Here is a 22,331-nt window from a genome sequence, read left to right on the forward strand (position 1 = left end):
GAACTATAGGAAATTCCATATCAAACAATATTTTTGAACTAAATTTGTATACACCAACTGCGATTAATCAAGCTTTTCAATCTCTCTTTGAAGATGAAAAGATGTTATGGCAGGAAATCAGAGCTGGTATAAATAAAATTACAAAATAAATAACAATTTTGCTCAACATTCTATATAGGTTGTGCATCACTAAAATTATGTGGTAACACCAGAACAAAATTCACATTCACAAACTCAATTTCCATAATGCTGAAGGATATTTATACAAATTTGCATAAAGCTTATTTTACTCATTTTGTTCGAAGTACAATTGCATAGGTTGCACCATATCAATACCTATCAGGAGTTAAATGTCACAATACTTTTTTTATTCATTCCTGGGTCATGGATATGGCAAGCCACGCCAGTATTTATTTCCCATCTCCAATTGCCTAGAAGTCAATTGAGAGTCAACCACATTGCCATGGGACTGGAGCCAATTAACAGGCCAGTCCAGGTAAGGAGGGTAGTTTTGTTTTGTAAAATACTTTTTGTTCACTTGTGGTATATGAGCATGACTGGCTGGGTCAGCATTTACTGCCTGTCCCTAATTTCCCTTGAGAAGATGGTGGAGAACTGTCTTCTCGAACCGCTGCAGTCCATCTGCTGCATGTTGATCCACAATGCCCTTTGGGAGGGAATTCCAGGTTTTTAACCCAGTAACAGTGAAGGAACAGAAATATACTTCCGAGTCAGGATGGCAAGTGGCTTCAACCGGAAGTTGCAGATAGTGGTGTTCTCATTTAATTGTTGCCTCCATCCTTCGAGATGGAAGGTGCTGTCTAAGGATCAATCTCACCTCATTACACAGTACCAAATAAGAATGCCATGCTCCTGGTTGGTTCCACAACATATTGCCGTAAGGAACAGTCTCTGACACATTGAATAAACTCTCCCTTGAAGCACCAAATCATGCCCATTTGTGCTATTTATGCTATTAACTCATTAATGTTACTCAAAGCTTTGTGCATTCAGATACAAAACCTTTAAGTTTGTTCTATTATCAGTTATTATTACAAAAGAACAATACAGCGCAGGAACAAGCCCTTCGGTCCGCCAAACCTGCGCTGACAAATTTTGACCTTCAATGTTAAAACTGTACGTCTCTATTCCCCTCCAATTAACGTATTCATCCAGGTGCTTCTTGAAAGCTGCTATTGTGTCTGCTTCTACCACCACCTCTGGCAGCACATTCCAGGCACTCATCACTCTTTGTGTGAAAAACATCCCTTGCACATCTGGGAAAAAGCCTCATACTTTCCACTCTATGCATGCCATTCACAATCTTGTAAACTTCTATCAGGTCGTCCCTCAACCTCCTGTATTCCAGTGAAAATAAACCCAGCCTTTCCAACCTTTGTTCATAGCTAAAATCCCCCATACCAGGCAACATCCTGGTAAACCTTTTCTGTATCATCTCCAAAGTATCCACTTCCTCAGGTAATATGGTGACCAGAACTGTACACAGTATTCCAAATATGGCCTAACTAAAGTTCTTTAAGACTGCAACATAACTTGCCTATCCTTGTACTCAATGCCCCTTCCAATGAAGAGGAGCATGCCATAGGCCTTTTTTACGACTTTATCTACCTGCACTGCCACCGTTAGTGATCTGTGGAACTCTACACCCAGATCCCTCTGCATATCAATATTCCTAAGGGTTCTGCCACTCACTGCACAATTTCCAGCTGTACTTGACCTTGCAAAATGCATTGCCTCACATTTATTCGGATTAAACGCCATCTACCATTCTTCTGCCCATGCCTCCAACTGATCTATATCCTGCTTATCCACTGACAGCCCTCCTCACTATCCGCAACTCCAATCTTTGTATCATCCACAAACTTACTAATTATACTAGCTACATTTTCCTCCACATCATTTATGTAGATCACGAAAACCAGAATGATCCCTGTGCAACACCACGAGTCACAGCCCTCCATTCTGAAAAGCATCCTTCTGCTGCTACCCTCAGTCTTTTATGACTAAGTCAGTTCTGTATCCATCTTGCCAACTCACCCAATACCATGTGACTTCACCTTTTGTACCAGTCTGCCATGAGGGACTTTGTCAAAGGCTTTAATGAAGTCCAGTAGACAACTTCAACCACTTTTCCGTCAATCATCTTTATCACCACCTCAAAAAACTTGATCAAGTTAGTGAGGCATGACTTCCCCCGCACAAAACCATGCCATTTATTGCTGATTAGTCCATTTCCTTCTAAATGCTTACAGATCTTGTCCCTGAGAATCTTTTCAAATATTTTCCCTACCATTGACATGAGGCTCACAGGCCTGTAATTTCCTGCATTATCCCGGTTACCCTTTTGAAACAATGGGACAACATTAGCTATTCTACCTTAAGTAATTATCATCAATTTTTCTTAGATTAAACCTGTGTCCTCTAGTTTTGGACTCCCCTACCCTGGGGAAAAGGCCTTGGCTATTCATCTTATCTATGCTCCTCATGACTTTATAAAGACTGAGGTTCCTGCAACCTTCGGGTGGCATCATTGTGGCACTGAAGGAGGCCCAGGATGGACATGTCGTCCTAGGAGTGGGAGGGGGAGTTGAAGTGGTTCACGACTGGGAGGTGCAGCCATTTGTCGCGAACTGAACGTAGGTGTTCCACAAAGCGGTCTCCAAGCCTCCGCTTGGTTTCCCCGATGTAGAGTAGGTTACATCGGGAAAAGCGGCTACAGTATGCCACATTAGCAGATGTGCAGGTGACCATCTGTTTGATGTGGAAGGTTTCCTTGGGGCCTGGGATGGGGATGAGGGGGGAGGTGTAGGGGCAGGTGTAGCACTTCCTGCGGTTGCAGGGAAAAGTGCCAGGTTACACCTCAGCCTTCTATGCTCCAGGGAAATAAAGTTCCAGATATCCAGCCTCTCATTTTAGCTCAAAACCGTCCAGTCTTGGTGATATCTTTGTAAATCTTTTTGCATTCCTTGAATGCTGCTATTGTGTCTGCTTTCAGCACCTCTGGCAACAAATTCCAGGCAACAAATTCCAGGCACTCACCACCCTTTGTGGGAAACATGCCTCGCACTTTGAACTTGTGTTCCCTACTAACTGACCCCTCCTCCTTAGGGGTAAAGCCTCATACTCTATCCATGCCAATCACAATCTTATAAACTTCAATTTGGTCACCCCCTCAACCTCCTGCATTCCAGTGAAAATTAACCCAGTGTATCCAACCATTCTTCAAGCTAAAATCCCCATACCAGCCATATCTTGGTAAACCTTTTCTGTACACTCTCCAAAGCATCCACAGCCTTCTGGTAGTGCGGTGACCAGAACCGTACACAATATTACAAGTGTGGCCTAACTAAAGTTCTGTAAAGCTACAGCTTAACTTGTCATTCTTATACTCAATGCCCTTCCAATGAAGGTAAGCATGTCACTCAGATCCGTCTGCATATCAGAAGAAGTTTATCTAAGAGTACAGAATCTTGATCGACTCAGCCCGTTGATCAAGGAGTGGCAGATGGAGTTTAATTTAGATAAAGGCAAGGTATTGCATTTTGGTAAGACAAACCAGGGCAGAACTTATACAATTAATGGTAGGGCCCTGGGGAGACCTAGGGGTTCAGGTGCCTAGTGCCTTGAAAGTGGCATCACAGGTAGACAGGGTGGTTAAGGCAGTGTTTGGCACACGTCCCTTCATTGGTCAGAACATTGAGTACGGGAGTTGTGGAATTATGTTATGGCTCTACAAAAAAACTTTGTTAAGGCCACATTTGGACTGCATACAATTCTGGTCGCCCTGCTATAGGAAAATGTTATTAAACTGCAGCATTCAAGAAACACCTGAACAAATACACAAATAGGAAAAGAATAGACGGATATAGATCCTGTAAGTGAAGACAGTTTCAGTATGGAAGGGCAAAATGTGTCAGCGCAGGCTTGGAGAGCTGAGGGGCCTGTTACTGGGTGCATTGTTCTTTGTTCACTGTCCACTGTACAACCAATTTTGATGTCATCCGCAAGCCTACTAACCATGCCTCCTATATTCTCATCCACGTCGTTTATAGAAATGACAAACAACAATGGACTCAGCACCACTCCTTGGGGCACACTGATGGTCACAGGCTTCCAGTATGAACAACAACCCTCTACCACCACCCTCTGTCTTCCACCATCAAGCCAATTCTGTATCCAATTAGCTAGCTCTCCCTGGATCTCATGTGATCTAACCATGCTAAACAGTTAACAACACGGAATCTTGTCAAAGGCCTTGCTAAAGTCCGTGTAGACAACGTCTATCGCTCTGCCTTCATCTATCTTCTAGGTTAGGGAGGAGGCTGTCAGTGGATAAGCAGGATATAGATCAGTTGGCGGCATAGGCAGAAAAATGACACATTAGCCACCCTCCAATCTTCCAGCACCTTACCCGTGGCTGGTGATGACACGAATACCTGCTAGGCGCCCTGCAATTTCTTCCCTGGCTTCCCATAATGTCCATGAACTCTCATTATCTCGGTTTGAAAGCCTCCCACTTCCAAAACATGACTTTACCTGCAAACAGCCTCTCTAAACAGCTTTTGAAAGTTCCTGTCTCATGCCATCTAAATTGACCTTGCCCCAGTCTAAACCTTTAACTTGTAGGCCAGGCCTATCATTTTCCTTAACTATTTTAAAACTAATAGAATTACGGTCATTGGTCCCACTAACATCTCAGTCACCTTCCCTGCCTTATTTCCCAAGAGGAGGTCGAGCTTTTCCCCTTCGCTAGTAGGGCCATCTGCATATCGGTTGAGAAGTTTTCTTGAACACACTTAACAAATTCCTCCCCATTCAAGCCCTTAACATTACTGCAGTCCCAGCTCATGTTTGGAAAGTTAAAATCCCCTAGTATTACATCACCATTATTCATACAACTATCTGCTATCTCCCTACATATTTGCTCTTCAATTTCCCACTGATGATTGGAGGGTTTCCAGTATAATCCAATCAAAATCCCATCTTATTTCTCAATTCCATCTGTATCGCGTCACTGCACAAATTCCCAAGAATATCCTAAGTACTGACGTGATGTTTTCCCTAATCAAAGACACCGCTACCCCTCCTCTCTTGCCTCCCCTTCTATCCTTCCTATAGCACCCCAGATCATTGAGCTGCCAGTCCTGTCCCTCCCCCAGCCTTATTTCTGTAATACCTACAATATCCCAGTCCTATGTTCCCATCTATGCCCTGAGTTCATCTGCCTTACCAGTCAGGCCCTTTATGTTGAAATAAACACAATTTAATTCATCAATCTTCCCTCGTTCTCTATCAGGCTCTTGCCTGCCTTGCCTATTTAATTTGCTCTGTGCCAGCCTCAACCTTCTGTCTTGTCTCACTATTGCTTAGTGATCTGGCCATTACCACCTTTTTTGGTTCCGCTTTTTAATTTAATCCCTACCTGCCTATGTTCCCTTAGCATAACTCTTTCTTTGCTCTACCTATATTGTGGGTATCTGCGTGGATCACAACAACTGGATTGATCCCCACAGTTCTTCTGCAGCCCAGATGACAATCATGGAGCAAGGCATCAGGCAGGCAACACAGGCTTCAGGACTCTTGAGCAGCGCAACAGAGGACAGTATCTATTCCATTGACTATACAATCCCTGATTGCAACTTCATTTATCTTTTCTACCCCCTCTTGAATGACTCCCTGTACCTTGGTGTAATGATCAGTTTGCTCATGCTCCAGAGAGACCCTACTCTCGCCCATACAGAAAGCAAAAATCTTGAACCTGTTGCACAAGGATATGGGCTAAGGGTCTTGCAGCACTACTGCCTGCATCTCTCTGCCTGCCTCACTCAGTCACATCCTTCTGACCCTGACCAGTACTGAAAGTGGCAAGGGTGCAAATGTACTCTGGGTGGGGGATTTCATTGTCCAGCACCATGAGTGGTTCAACAGCAGTATTACTGATCGAGCTAGTCGGGTCCTAAAGGGCATAGCTGCTAGACTGGGTCTGCGACAGGTGGTGTGGGAATCAACAAGAGGAAAAAATATACTTGACCTCGTCCTGACCAATCTGTCTGCTACAGATGCATCTGTCCATGACAACACTGCTAAGAGTGACCACTGCATGGTCCTTGTGAAGACAAATTCCCCCCTTAACATTGAGAGTAACCGCATTGTGTTATGAGGCACTATCACTGTGCTAAATGGGGCAGACTTCGAACAGATCCAGCAACTCAAGACTGGGCATCCATGAGGCACTGTGGGGCATCAACATCAGAACTGTTCTCCAGCATAAGCTGTAACCTCATGTCCCAGGATACCCCCAATCAACATTAACAAGGGATCAACCCTGCTTCAACAGAGAATGCAGGAGGGCATGCCAGGAGTAGCACCAAGCATACCTAAAAATGAGCTACTAAACAGGATTATTTGCATGCCAAACAGCATAAGCAGCAGGTAATAGAACAAAGATAAGTGATCCCACAACCAACAGATCAGATCTGACCTCTGCTGTCCTGGCTCATCCTGTCAACTGACTGGAAGATGAGTCTCCACAAATATCCCCGTCCTCTATGATGGAAGAAACCAACATATCAGTGTTAAAGATAAGGCTGAAGCATACATAGCAACCTTCAGCCAGAAGTACCAAGTGGATGTTCAGCCTCCTCCAGTGGTCCCCAGCACTACTGATACCAGACTTTAATCAATTCAATTCAGTCTGTGTGATTTCAAGAAACAGTTGAAGAGACTGAATAGTGTATAGGCTATGAGCCCTGACAACATTGCAGCAATTGTATTGATTTGTGCTCCAGCACTTCCCACCCCCTGAGCCAAGCTCTTCCAGAACAGTTGCAACACTGACCACTACCTGACCACGTGGAAAATTGCCCAGGTATATCCTGAACAAAAAAAAACGCAGAACAAATCTAAACTGGCCAATTACCACCCTATCAGTCTAATCTCAATCATCAGCAAAGCAATACAAAGGGTCATCAACAACACTTTCAAGCATCACCTGCTCAGCAAAAACCTGTTCAATCATAGATAATAAGATGTAGAGCTGGATGAACACAGCAGGCCAGGCAGCATCAGAGGTGCAGGAAAGCTGACGTTTCGGGTCTGGACCCTTCTTCAGAACCTGTTCAATCATGCCATTTGGATTCCACCAGGGCCTCTGAACTCTTGACCTCACTACAGCCTTGGTTCAAACATGGAACAAAGACCTGAATTCAGGGGAGATGAAGGGACAATGACAGCCCTTGACACCAAGGCCACATTCGATCAAGTGTGGAATCAAAGAGCAAAACTGGAATCAATGGTAAACTCTTCGCTGGGTGAAATTACACTTGGTACAGAGGAAGTTGGCCCTGATTAAGAACATAGAACTGTACAGCACAATGCGGGTCTGCGGCCCACGATGTTGTGCCAACCTATTAGCCTACTCTAAGATCAATCTACAATGAATACCCTACATTATTGGAGGTCAGTTAGGAGTTCCTCACCGTAGCGTCCTAGGCCCAACCATCTTCAACTGCTTCATCAATGACCTTCCCTCCATTGGAAGGTCAGAAGTGGGGATGTTTGCTGATGATTGCACAATATTCAGCACCAATTGTGGCCTCCTCCGATACTGAAGCAGTCCACATTCAAATGTAACAAATGTGGACAATATCAAGGCTTGGGCAGACAAGTGGCAAGAAACATTTGTGCCATACATACAGCAGATAATGAGCAGTCCAATTCGAGACAATCTAACCAATGCCTCTTGACATTAAATGGTGTTACTGTGGGATCATGTTTCAATGACGATCGAGATCAGTGAGTGGTGAAAATAGCCTCTTTATTGAGCATCTGCAGCAGCACAATTTGAGACGGCGAAGGAATATGAAGTACAGTTTTACAGTAGCCTCTATATACACAATTCTTACACATATCAAAATTTTATCACTATGGTGGTTACATAGTTGTATCTATTGTATACAAAAGTTTGTGTGACATCTGTCCTGAGGGAGCAGGAGATGGTTTAAGCACTTGCTAAATGCTGGCTATCACACCTGATCGGATTGGAATGGCTATCTGGTCTCAGCTTGCATAATTAAGAGGTGTTAGTCTTTTTGTCTTTAAAGTTAGTAATGTTAGTAAAAATACTTGACATATAAGATCTAAATAAGTGAGAAATTATGTGTACTAAATAAACTGATATTAAACTGATCTCCCACAGCTGGATTAGAAGATTTCACTTACCAATGCCAGTTTTGACCATTCTTACACATTCATTCATGCAGTTTTACGGAAGCGCTGTTTTGACAGTAAGTTTTTTAAAGGAGGTAGCAGCCCTATTTTATATGTATCTAAATTGTATATACTGCGGAGGAAACTGTTTGACGTTCTGCGACCTATTCAGGTCCCGAAGGAAGGCTGCTAAGGGCTAATTAATATTATAATCTTTCCATAGCTTCAAGTGGGTTATGAAGACACAATGGCAGGGATGGCATTGTTCTGAATAGGTTATGGTATTAACACTTATTCAACGTAGCTTTTGATACAGAAACAGGTCTAAACACTGCTTGCAGCATGGGCCGTTAAGAATTGAAAGGTGTAAAAAAACAGTGATAGTAGGAACTGCAGATGCTGGAGAATCCGAGACAACAAGGTGCAGGGCTGGATGAACACAGCAGGCCAAGCAGCATCATAGGAGCAGAGACATATAGACCGCTTGTGTGTTAGTTGGTAAAGAGAATCACAATATAATATCTCACATTACCATCACCAAATTCCCCATGTCAACATCCTGGAGGTTCCAATTGACCAGAAACTCAACTGCACTTGCCACATAAACATAGTGGCTGCAAGACCAGGTCAGAGGCTAGGAATACTATACTCCTGACTCCCCACATCCTGTCCACCATGTACAAGGCACAAGTCAGGAGAGTGACTCCCCACTTGCCTGGATGGATGCAGCTGCAACTACACTCAAGAAGCTTGACACCATCCAGGACAAAGCACCGCATCTACAAGCATCCATTCTCTCCACCAGTGACACTCAATAGCAGCAGTGTGTACCATCTCCAAGATGCACTGCAGAAATTCCCTAAGACTCCTTAGATAGCAACTTCCAAACCCACAACCACTTCCATCTAGAAGGACAAGGGCAATAGATACATAAAAACAACATTATCTGCAAGCTTTCCTCCAAGCCAGTCACCATCCTGACATGGAAATATATCTCTATTCCTTCACTGCCACTGACTCAAAATCCAGGGATTCCGTCCTTCAGGGCACTGTGGGTCAACCCAGAGCATGCGGATTGCAGCAGTTCAAGACAACAGACGGACAGGCAGTGAAGGCTGGTTGGCCAGTGATGCTCATAACACAGGATCAGAGTTACACAGCACAGAAGCACACGCTTCAGTTCAATTTGTCCACACCAAGCAGACATGCCAATCTGACCTAGTCCTATTTGCCAGCATTTGGCCCATATCCCTCTGAATTGTTCCCATTCACATATCCATCCAGGTGCCTTTTATATATTGTAATTGTACCCACCTCCACCACTTCTTCTGGAAGCTTAGTCCATTCATGCACTGTGTGAGGAAAAAGTTACCCCTCAGGTCCTTTGGTTGTTCACCCTATCCTTTAACTAGAATGGGGTAGTCCAAAGCTAGAGGGCATAGGTTTAAAGTGGGAGGGGAAAGAATAAAAATGACTTGAGGGGTGGCTTTTGTGGTGGAGGCAGGTACAATTACAATATTTAAAAGGCATTTAGATGGATATATGAATAGAAGAGTTCAGAGGGACATGGCCAAATGCTGGTAAATAGAACTAGGTCGGATTGGAACGAGTTGGACCGAAGGGTCCGTTTCCGTGCTACATGACTCTATTAACTTTGAGGTTATGACAGTACCACTAGCTTGATCCGGGACTCATGGTAAATAGAGAAAGAGTCCCTCTTCCAGATAATCTCTTGAGATGGACTCTAACATTAGTGTAACTTTAGAATAAATCCAATGAGACTGGTTTTGGGAAGAAGCCATGTAACCTTGACTTGATGCTGATGTTGTACATAATAAACAACCAACTTTGTGTCCTAGATTTTCCTTTCTCTGTATCTGTTTTAAATGTCAAAATCGGGCAAAATAGAACGTATTCTTAAAACGATTTTGTTGCTGATATTTATGCTGAATTAGACATAACAAAAAATGTCTTTTCAGGAAGTCATATAAAACCCAACAATATTTATAATCTGTACAGCTGGATGAACACAGCAGGCCAAGCAGCATCAGAGGAGCAGGAAGGCTGACATTTCGGGCCTAGACCCTTCTTCAGACCCTTTTTCTGAAGAAGGGTTTAGGCCCGAAACCTTGAAGTACCCAACAGCCTCTGGGAACAGCTTCAAGGCTGTGATCATTGTGCTAACTGTTCAATCTTCTATCCATCATCTTGCAAGGCTGCACAGCCTAAAAATCAATCCCTACAACACCGTGAAATATACTGAGAGATAGTAAGAACTGCAAATACTGGACTCAGATGACACAGTGTGGAGCTGGAGGAACACAGCAGGCCAGACAGCAGAGGAGCAGGAATGCTGACGTTTCATTTCCAACCCGAAATGTCAACTTTCCTGCTCTTCTGATGCTGCCTGGCCTGCTGTGTTACTCCATCTCCACACTGTGTTAACCCTGAAATACACATTGATTTATTAGAAGTAAGTGCTTGTAATGACTTACCTCAGTGAGAAAAGTCTACTACCATCATAGTAGTGTTCATTTCCGTAGTGCACTATTTATCGCCTGGCATCTAAAAATCTCATCTGTGGAACTTAAATGATTTTTAAGAAACTCTGCATTCAAAATGGTGCAGAATAATTGCAACTCAGAATCACATGGGATGTCACCTGAGGTGATGAGGTTATGAATGGTTTGCGAGATGATGGTTTGGTGGTAAGGGGTGGGGTCACGATCGAGGGGGCGGTAGGAGGAGATGTCAGAGAGTTGGCACCGGGTCTCGGCTATGTTAAGGTCAGTGCGTCATACCACAACTGCACCTCCCTTATCTGCGGGTTTGATGGTAAGGTTAGGATTGAAGCAAAGGGCTTCACGTTGAGTGAGTGACAGGGGTGGAGAGGTTGAGGTGATCGATGTCTCGATGGCAATTGGAAATGAATCACAAAATCCCTACAGTGTGGAAACAGGCCATTTGGCCCAACAAGTCCACACCACCCCTCCAAAGAGCGTTCCACCCAGACCCATTCTCCTTTCCCTGCATTTCCCATGTCTAACTCACCTAACCTAAATACCCCTGGACACTATGGGCAATTTAGCATGGCTAATCCACCTACCCTGCACATCTTTGGACTGTGGGAGGAAACCAGAGCACCCAGAGGAAACCCACGCAGACACGGGGAGAATGTGCAAACTCCACACAGACTGTCACCCATGCTTGGAATTGCACCCGGGTCCCTGGTGCTTACAGGTAGCAGTGCTAACCACTGAGCTACCGCGCCACAACTGTACCAATCCAGGATAGCAAACAGCTATTGGACTGGGCAATGAGTTGTACTCTTTAATCTTTAAGACTCGAGTTTTAAATCTATGCAGGCCAATTAACTTCATCTCAACTAATTGTGAGGGCCTTTGGTTTGACAAATCTCCCCATTTACATTTGTTAGAACAGCCTCACTAAAATTTCTTATGGCTTTCCACTGCAGAAAAATATCCATAACTCAGAATCAATGGGTTGCCTTACTAAACTCCACAGATCCATGGTGCATGACATACTGGGCAAAGAGTGGCATGGTGATAACATCTCTGGACCAGCAAACCAGAGTAATAAAAAAAATTCTGGAGAAACTCAGCAGGTCTGGCAGCATCTGAAGAGAGAGAAACAGAGTTAATGACTTAAGTGTTTCAATTATGGGGAGTGCTGGCTAAAAAACTATCAATACAGAGATACAGGTAATGTTCTGGGGACCTGGATTTGAATCCCACCCTGGCAGATGGTACAACTTGAATTCAATTACAAAAACAAGGTCTGGAATTGAGTTTAAATGATGACCGTGAAACCATTGCCGATTGTGCAAAAGACGAACGGCCAGACCTCAGCAAAGGACTCACTTTCATTCCCCTGTGCCCACACATCAATGCATTCCGTTCACGTTTGGGTCAAACACTTTTTCCGCCGCTCTGCCTCTGCGCCTATTTCTTTAACCGCGAGTCTAACCCCCCCCCTCTAAAGACCCCTTCTCCCGCTTCCAAGAAACCCCATCCTCCTGGACACCACCCCACAGCCTTCTCCCCTCCCTCGACCTCTTCATTTCCAATTGCCATCGCGACATCGATCACCTCAACCTCTCCACCCCTCTCACTCACTCAACGTGAAGCCCTTTGCTTCAATCCTAACCTTACCATCAAACCCGCAGATAAGGGAGGCGCAGTTGTGGTCTGACGCACAGACCTTAACATAGCCGAGGCCCGGTGCCAACTCTCTGACATCTCCTCCTACCGCCCCCTCAATTGTGACCCCACCCCTTACCACCAAACCATCATCTCTCAAACCATTCATAACCTCATCACCTCAGGTGACATCCCATCTTCAGCCTCCAACCTCATCGTTACCCAAACCTGCACTGCCCAGTTCCATCTCCTTCCCAAAATCCACAAACCTGATTGTCCCGGCCAACCCGTTGTCTCCACCTGCTCCTGTCCGACTGAACTCATCTCCGTTTACCTTGATTGTTTATCCCCCCAGTCCAGAAAATTCCCACCTACGACCGGGACACCACCCACGCCCTCCACCTCCTCCAAAACTTCGAATTTCCTGGCCCTCAACATCTCATCTTCACGATGGACATCCAATCCCTGTACACTTATATCCTCCATGCAGATGGCCTAAAAGCCCTCCGCTTCTTCCTCTCCCACAGGCCCAACCAGTCCCCCTCCACTGATACTCTCATCCGCTTAGCTGAACTCGTCCTTACCCTTAACAACTTCTCCTTTCACTTCTCCCACTTCCTAAGCGGGTGGCCATGGGCACCCACATGGGCCCAAGGCTATTCCTGCTTCTTCATAGGATACGTGGAACAGTCCCTATTCTGTTGCTACAATGGCACTATCCCCTACCCCTTACTCCGCAATATTGTTGACTGTATTGGCGCGGCCTCATGCTCCCATGAGGAGCTTCAACAGTTCATTAACTTTACTTAACACCTTTCACCCCAATAGGAAATTCACCTGGACGATCTTCAATACCTTCCTCTGCTTCCTGTATCTCTTTGTCTCCATCTCTGGTGACCACCTCAAAACTGACATCTATTTCAAGCCCACTGACTCACACAGCTACCTGGACTATACCTCCTCTCACTCAGCTTCCTACAAGAATGTGATCCCCTATACCTAATTCCTCCACCTCTGCTGCATCTGCTCCCAAGATGGGGCGTTCCACTCCTGCACATCCCAGATGTCCTATCTCAAGGACCGTAACTTGCCCCCTCTGGTGACTGAAAATGCCCTCAACTACATCTCTTGCATTTCCTGCACCAACAAGAATAAAGACAAAATCCCCCTTGTCCTCATATATCACCCCACCAACCACCAACGTATCGTTCTCCAGCATTTCCGCCACCTACAATCCGGATCCACAATCAAAGAGATATTTCCCTGCCCACCCCTATCAGCCTTTCGTCTGCTCTATCCGCGACTCCCTCGTCTGCCCACACTCCCCAGTAACTCCACCACCCCCGGCACCTTTCCCTACAATCGCAGAAAGTGTTACATCTGCCCTTACGCTCCCCTCTCACCTCCAATCAAGGCACACAATAAACCTTCCACATTAGACAGGGGTTCACCTGCACATCTGTCAACTTGGTGTACTGTATTCACTGCTCCTGATGTGGCCTCCTCTACATCAGTAAGACCAAGTGGAGACTCGGAGACCATTTTGTAGAGCATCTGCATGACAAACAACATTATCTTCTGGTCGCGAACCATTTTAACTCCCCCTCCCTCTCCCTGGATGACATGTCCATCCTGGGCTTCCTCCAGTGTCACAATGACACACCACAACCTGAAGAAGCAACACCTCCACCTCTCCTCTCTCTATTTATTTCTGAGCTCTCTTCCCTCTCCCCATTACTGAAGAAGGGTCCTGACCCGAAACATCAATTTTCCTGCTCCTCTGCTGCTGCCGGTGGAGCTGCAGAAAGGTAAGTGGGGTGGTTATAAGTTGGATGCAGATAGGGGACAGTGGAGATTGGTCGGTGGGAAGGGTAGGGTGGATAGGTGGGGAAGGTGGACAGGTTGTGTCAGGTCAAGGAGGCGGGGATGAGGGGGAGGGTTGGACATGGGATAAGGCCAGGGGTGGGGAGATCTTAAAACTGGTGAATTCTATGTTCAGGCTATCGTGCTGTAGGCTCCTGATACAGAATATGAGGTGTTGCTCCTCCAGTTTGCGGGTGATGTCATTGTGGCTCGGGAGGAGGCCCCGGATGGACATGTCACCCAAAGAGTGGGAGGGGGAGTTAAAATGGTTGGTGACCAGAAGGTCTTGTTGCTTCAGAGATAGTAGCAGATGCTGGAAAATCTGAGATAACAAGGTGTAGAGCTGGATGAACACAGCAGGCCAAGCAGCATCATAGGAGCAGGAAGGCTGACGTTTTAGACCTAGACCCTTCATCAGAAATGGGGGAGGGGAAGGGGGTTCTGAAATAAATAGGGAGAGGCGGATAGAAGATGGATAGAGGAGAAGATAGGTGGAGCGGAAACAGACAGGTCAAAGAGGCGGGGATGGAGCCAGTAAAGGTGAGTGTAGGTGGGGAGGTAGGGAGGACAGACAGGTCAAGGGGGCGGGATGAGGTTAGTAGGTAGGAAATGGGGGTGCGGCTTGAGGTGGAAGGAGGGGACGAGCTGGGCTGGTTTTGGGATGCAGTAGGGGGAGGGGAGATTTTTGAAGCTTGTGAAATCCACATTGATACCATTGGGCTGCAGGGTTCCCAAGCGGAATATGAGTTGCTGTTCCTGCAACCTTCGGGTAGCATCGTTGTGGCACAGCAGGAGACCCAGGATGGACACGTCGTCTGAGGAATGGGAGGGGGAGTTGAAATGGTTCACGGCTAGGAGGTGCAGTTGTTTATTGCGAACCGAGCGCAGGTGTTCCGCAAAGCGGTCCCCAAGCCTCCGCTTGGTTTCCCCGATGTAGAGGAGGCCACAACGGGTGCAGCGGATGCAGTATACCACATTAGCAGATGTGCAGGTGAACATCTGCTTGATGTGGAAAGTCTTCTTGGGGGCTGGGATGGGGGTGACGGAGGTGGTGTGGGGGCCAGGGAGGTGGTGTGCCGGCAGGTGTAGCACTTCCTGCAGTTGCAGGGAAAAGTGCCGGATGTGGTGGGGCTGGAGGGCAGTGTGGAGCGGACAAGGGAGTCACGGAGAGTGTGGTCCCTCCAGAAAGCAGATAAAGGGTGGGGAAGGAAAAATGTTTTTGGTAGTGGGGTCGGATTGCAGATGGCGGAAGTGTCGGAGAATGATGCGTTGAATCCGGAGGTTGGTGGGGTGGGACGTGAGGACGAGGGGGATTCTTTCCTCGTTGTTATTGCAGGGACGGGGTGTGAGGGATGAGTTGCGGGAAATGCGGGAGACACGGTCGAGGGCGTTCTTGACCACTGAGTGGGGGAAGTTACGGTCCTTGAAAAACGAGGACATCTGAGATGTACGGGAGTGGAATGCCTCATCTTGGGGGCAGATGCGGCGGAGGCGAAGGAATTGGGAATAGGGGATGGATTTTTGCAGGAAGGTGGGTGAGAGGAGGTGTATTCTAGGTAGCTGTGGGAGTCGGTGGGCTTGAAATGGATGTTGGTTGTTAGGTGGTTGCCCGATATGGAGACAGAGGTCCAGGAAGGTGAGAGAGGTGTTAGAGATGGTCCAGGTGACCTTAAGATTGGGGTGGAAGGTGTTGGTGAAGTGGATGAACTGTTCCAGCTCCTCGTGGGAGCACGAGGCGGCGCCGAAACAGTCATCAATGTAACGGAGGAAGAGGTGGGGTTTAGGGCCAGTGTAGCTACGGAAGAGGGATTGTTCCACGTAACCTACAAAGAGGCAGGCATAGCTTGGGCCCATGCGGGTACCCATGGCTACCCCCTTTGTCTGTAGGAAGTGGGAGGAATTGAAAGAGAAGTTGTTGAGTGTGAGGACGAGTTCGGCTAAGCGGATGAGGGTGTCAGTGGAGGGGGACTGGTCGGGCTTGCGGGACAGGAAGAAGCGGAGGGCCTTTCGGCCATCTGCATGGGGAATGCAGGTGTATAGGGACTGGACGTCCATGGTAAAGATGAGGTGTTGGGGACAGGGGAATTGGAAGTTCTGGAGGAGGTGGAGGGTGTGGGTGGTGTCACGGACGTAGGTAGGGAGTTCCTGGACCAAGGGGGAGAAAATGGAGTCCAGATAGGTGGACATAAGTTCAGTGGGGCAGGAGCAGGCGGAGACAATGGGTCGACCAGGGCAGTCAGTTTGTGGATTTTGGTAAGGAGATAGAAGCGGGCGGTGCGGGTTTGGGGAACGATGAGGTTGGAGGCCGTGGGTGGGAGGTCACCTGAGGTGATGAGGTTGTGGATGGTTTGGCAGATGATGGTTTGGTGCTCGGGGGTGGGGTCATGATCAAGGGGGCGGTAGGAGGTGGTGTCGGAGAGTTGGCGTCTGGCCTCGGCAGTGTATATGTCAGTGCGCCATTCTACAACTGCACCTCCCTTGTCCGCGGGTTTTATGGTGAGGTTGGGATTGGAGCGGAGGGAGCAGAGGGCTGCACGTTCTGCGGGGGAGAGGTTGGAGTGGGTGAGAGGGGTGGAGAGGTTGAGGGGATTGATGTCTCGACGGCAGTTGGAGATGAAGAGGTCAAGGGAGGGTTGGAGGCCTTGGGGTGGTGTCCAGGAGGAGGGGGTGTGCTGGAGGCAGGAGAAGGGGTCAGTAGAGGGAGGGTTAGGTTCACGGTTGAAGAAGTAAGCGTGGAGGCGGAGGCGGCGGAAAAACTGCTCAATGTCCAAACGTGACCGGTATCCGTTAATGTGTGGGTGGAGGGGGACAAAGGTGAGCCCTTTACTGAGGACTCACCGTTCGTCATCAGTAAAGGGGAGGTCTGGGAGGGGATGGTGAAGACTCGGCAGGGCTGAGTGTTGCTGTGTCCTCTGGAGCTGCTGGCTGTGGAGGCAGTGGGCGGAGCGATGTCGGCGTCGGCGGTGGGCAGAGTTGTGTTGGCGGTGGTGGGCGGAGTTGCATCGGCGTAGGCTGTGGGCAGGATTGCGTCGGCGTCGGCAGTGGGTGGAGTTGCGTCCGCGTCGGTGATGGGCGGGGCAGCGTTGGTGGTGGGCGGAGCGGGGTAGGCGGCGGCAGCAGCGGTGACGGTGGGTGCGTCTTCAGTGTCTGTGGTGTTGGCCTCGGAAATGGAGGTGGCATCAGCAGCGATGGCGTTCGCTGTCCCGGAAGTGGGGTACCCGGCGGTGGCAGACGTGACGGCATCTGTGGGTTCACCCACAGTGGCCTCATGGCCAATGGCGGCGGGCACATTGTGGAGAAGGTCCTGGGTACGGCTGGGGATTTGGGAGGTGGAGGAAGCCCATTTTGGGTGGTAGGCACCAGTACGTTTACTGTACTTACGGTTTTTAGTGTCCAATAAAGTTGAGTAGAATGTGAGTTCAGGTTGTGGATCTGTTGTGTATAGATTACAGATTCTTTACGAAACAGTCCCCAAGTCTATGCTTGGTCTCGCTGATGTAGAGGAGGCCACAACAGGAGGAATGGATACAGTAGGCCAAGTTGGAGGATGGGAACCAACAGGATCAACAAATTCCACTCGCTTTGACTCGGCTCGATGATGTCTTCTTGGAGCATCGCTTCCGTTTCCTTCTGTACCTGTGCGGTTTTGAGAGGTTTAAGCCTGCAGGGGTGGTGTTGTTTTATCGGAACAGCGTTATAGTATTAATCCTCCCCATTCTATTCTTACATATGTTCTCGTTTTTCTGCAACAAGCCTTTCAATTCAGTTCTATGCTCGTGAGACAGATAATTCATTATCGTATCCCGTTCTCTAAAGGTTCCACAATATTTTATTTATATTAAGGCACATCAAAATTCAAATCATCTGGATTTGACTCCTGACTCTGAGGGGCAGTAACTAATACCTATTTCTCCAGTTCCCTGTCCAAAGGCGCTGGTTTTATTATTGCCTGTGGCTTTCCTCTCATTTGACACATATGACAGGTACAGCAAAATTCAACCACATCCTTATGTAATCCAGGCCAACAGAAATGCGTTTGTACCCTAGCCTGAGTCTTCCTCATTCCCAGATGACCTCCTACAGGTAATTCATCTGCTACCCGCAATACTTCCTGTCCTTACACTACCGGCAACAACATCTAGTGCACTTCCGCCCATTTCTGCTCTGCACGAACCTGCCACGGTCTCCATTTTGCCTTAGGATTCTATCCTTAAGATAATAACATTCGGGAATATATTCCAATTCCTTGTGTAGGTTTTATGATATAAACCTTTTATTATGTCAACTTTTTGTTCTAACTCCATTAATCTTTCAGAACTGAACACCTCTGCCTGATCCTCTACCTGTTCAGGTTTTTCCTTTACCATTTCATCAAACAGGGTGTCAGCTGACTGGACATCAATTCCTTTGTCTCTCTCCCTTTGGTTTTTCCTTCTTGCTGTAACTTATGGCTGTGGGATCTTGTTACCTGACAGCCCGGAAAAATTCCAGGGTATTTTTCTTTTAACTCCTCAGTTCCCTGGTTTTCCTTTGGCTTCCCCACTACAAGGGGCGTCACTCCCACCTTTAATCCTGCTAGGTTGTTTCCATGAACAACCTGTATTCCTGGAATAGACACTCTTTCAATCACTCACACTGTCACTTTCCCAGTCGACTGGGCTTTCCAACCTGATCTTACACAGGAGAATGCCAAATCTCTCTCCATTTATTCTACAGATTATCAGTATTTTGGGTAACATTTCAGGAGGAGTGCAAATACTTTCATCCCTTACTAATAGAGACTGGTTAGCTCCCATATCTCTCAATATTTTAAACTTTTTTACCTTCTCCCTCCGTTCTTCCTGAGTAAATCTTACCCACAGAAGTGGGGGGTCTTTGTAGAGATAAGGCACCATTTTAATATTCAGCCCATGACTAAGCTGTGTACTCTCCTGCAGCTCCTCGACTGCCTGTGGGTTTTCCTTCACTGTCTCAACTAATCCCACTGCTTTAGCATATTTTACCATATTATTTTCCCAGTGCCTTTCTTAAACCACCAGCACTGTGACTTTATGTATCCCACTCCATTACAGTGAAAACACCAGAGTCCTTTCACCTCCTTTTCACCCTCTTGGGTTTTTTTTTCACCTGTGGTAAACTGTTCCCTGTGTGATCTACTTCTTGTTTTTCATTGAAGGATCTCCCTTTTTTCCAAATTTCTATCCCTCACGGAATGAAATTGCTGTCAGGAGTTAAATTTGGATTTAGGCACTAATATGTATTCATCTACCACTTCTGCAGCTCTTCTTGCTGTTTGAACTTTCTGTTCCTCAGCATGAGTTCTTATCATTTCTGGAATGAGTTTTTAAAATTCCTCCAGCAGAATATTCTCTCCCAGAGCCTCACATGTCTTTTCTATCTTTAATGCTCTCACCCATCTACCAAAGTTGCTCTGTTTAATTCTTTCAAACTAGACATAAGTCTGACCTGGTTCCTTCTTGATGTTTCTGAACTGTTGTATATATGCTTCTGGTACCAATTTGCAGGCCTGTTTAACATCTTCATAATCGCCTGACACCTAATCTGACAGCACTGCAAACACCTCATTAGCCCTGCCTACTAACTTAGTCTGAATTAACATTACCCACACCGTCTCTGGCCAGTCCATCTGCCTAGCCAGTTTCTCAAAGGAAATTAAAAAGGCTTTTACATCTTTTTCATCGAATTTTGGTAATGTTTGGACATATTTGTATATATCCCTACTAGGCTGCTGGTCATGACGAATTTGCTCATCCTCACTTCTATCTTGTACGTTTCCTTCTGCCATTTGAAGTATTTTTGCTTCAACTTCCAACTTTATCTTTTCCAACTTGAAAATTCTTTCACTTTCTTTTCTCTCTTTTTTTCTTTTTGCTCAGCTAAGAATCTGCCTTTATCTTCTGACATGGCTCTTCGTTCTCTTTTTTTTCTCTAACTCCAAATTATCTAATTTTCAATTTAATTTTCTCTAACTCCACTGTACTTGCCCGTTTCTCTGCTCTACCTAAATGCTTGACCAACTCCATTACAATTTCATCTTTCCTTTTATTCCTAGTTAAACCCAATTCTAGCCTGTTTGCTAAGTCTAAAATCCTTCTAAACTCTCATGGCAAATTTGGGAAGCATCTTTAAACCCCAGAACCTCTTTAGCAATGCTAAGAGCCAATTCCCTCACTTTTGATTTAACCAATCACAAGTAACTGAAATTAAACAGACTTTTCTCACCTACGTTTTATTTAAAGATCTAGGCCACTAATCCCAGAGTCTGTTTAAATCTGTTTAAATCCATTCAGATCCTGTACTCGAACCGGCCAGATCCCAGACTTGTGCCCCCAAACTGTTAGGTAGGGAAGGTTTAACCGTTTTGATAATTAAATTCGAAATACAAGCCCCCAATCTGTTACGGCAGGAGGAAAGATCTCCTTCCGATAATTAAACCCAAAATAACTCATGGAAGCTTGCCTCACCTCGCCTAATTTGTCTAACTGTTATAGAGAAAGGGAGGTTAAATGAAAGAAAAATCCCTGATATTCACTTTAAGTAACAAGTAACAATTTACTTAGTTAACCCCAACAGTAAACAAATTAACAGGACTACTAACAAACCGAATAACTCCCCCCCCAACTCCTAACTAAACAAAATTTTACTGGTACGCTATTCCAATAAACACAAGTCCTATTTATATAACATAAATAGGAAGAAAACAAAATTTAGTTATTCAAAGTCTGCACAGAATGTGTGTTCCAGAATGCACTGCCTTCTCTGCTGTCTCTCCAGCCATAAACAGCTTTCTTCTGCTGTTCTCAAGTCATAAACACCTTTCTTCACCTGATCCTACTGTCAGTGAAATTTTCTCTGTGAAGACTCTTAGTTAGAAGTGCTATGGTACCTTTTATGGATAAGATGGTGCTTTCTTAGAACTTAGCAATTTCTTATGAGAGCTATATGCATATTTCTCAGATGACGGTTCGCTCTCACACCGACTTTCAAAAATCTTCTCTTTATAGACCTTGGATAACATATCAATTTTCTTACAATAGCATTGGTCCGAGGTTGTCAGAATCATCAGATCTAAATTCAATTGGCTTTCAATTGCTAAGTGATTAGTTTAAATTAACTAGCCAATTCCAGCTCATTGCCAAAACATTCAAAACAAGCCTAAGGTTTCCAATCACACAGCCAGTTGATACATGCTTCCATTTTAGAACTGGCTGTACATCTTCAGTTACATGAAGACTCTTTTTTTTGCTTCTGTATAAATCTCTAAGCTTAGAAAAGCATTTTATCTTTAAAGGGACTGTGCACTTTCTTTTTAAAATCAAACAAGCTCTAGCTTCCCGCCTTCCAATTCACGATGACTCTACACAACCTCATAACACATGATATAGAAGATAAGGTAAGCTATGATGGGGCAGCACAGATCAGCATTATGTTAAAACAGAATTGTGTTCTTATTTTCTCTGGCGTATTCTCTTTGTAATTACTGTTTTCGTGTGCCTTCGGGTTACAACTGAAGAGTGTCTACTTACATACCAGAACTGATCTAAAGCTATTTAGCCTTGATCACCAAGACAAAGTTGCATCTAAGACATCAGGCATTTGCTCTACATGGACAATGCCACACTAACATCCCAACCCAAGGAACGTGTGCAGCAAAAAATGGACTAATTCTCTCAAACCTCTAACGTGTTTAGTTTAACTATCAGGAAGACATAGGTCATGAATCAGGGGATTGCCACACTATTATCTTTCAGTCCTGAAATGAAATGCTTGAGGCTGTTGATAGCTTGACATATCTTGACTCCGCAATCACAAACAACCTTTTGATGCCGGAAGCAATGCACAATTGCAAAAGCTGTAACTGTTGGGTTAAGACTATAAAAGAAATTATGGAACAATAGCAACATAATTGAGAAAACTAAACTGTGTGTCTATCAAGTCTGGACTCCTCCGCACACTCCTGTATACGGTAAGGGATGGTCCAACATATACCAAATGGGGGAAAACCCAAACAGTTTCATCTCAGATGTATCCTCAGCATCTCTTGGCAGGAAAAGGTGA

General features: G+C 45.8%; 1 protein-coding gene across 2 annotated transcripts in view; it reads right to left on the reverse strand.

The window, feature by feature from the left end:
• Window positions 1-22,331, reverse strand: part of LOC109923508 (catenin alpha-2-like) — a 437,044-nt gene that overhangs the window by 179,658 nt on the left and 235,055 nt on the right. The gene's annotated exons all lie outside the window — the stretch shown is intronic.

Source organism: Rhincodon typus, chromosome 1 (assembly GCF_021869965.1).
Source record: "Rhincodon typus isolate 14 chromosome 1, sRhiTyp1.1, whole genome shotgun sequence".
NCBI lineage: Eukaryota > Metazoa > Chordata > Chondrichthyes > Orectolobiformes > Rhincodontidae > Rhincodon > Rhincodon typus.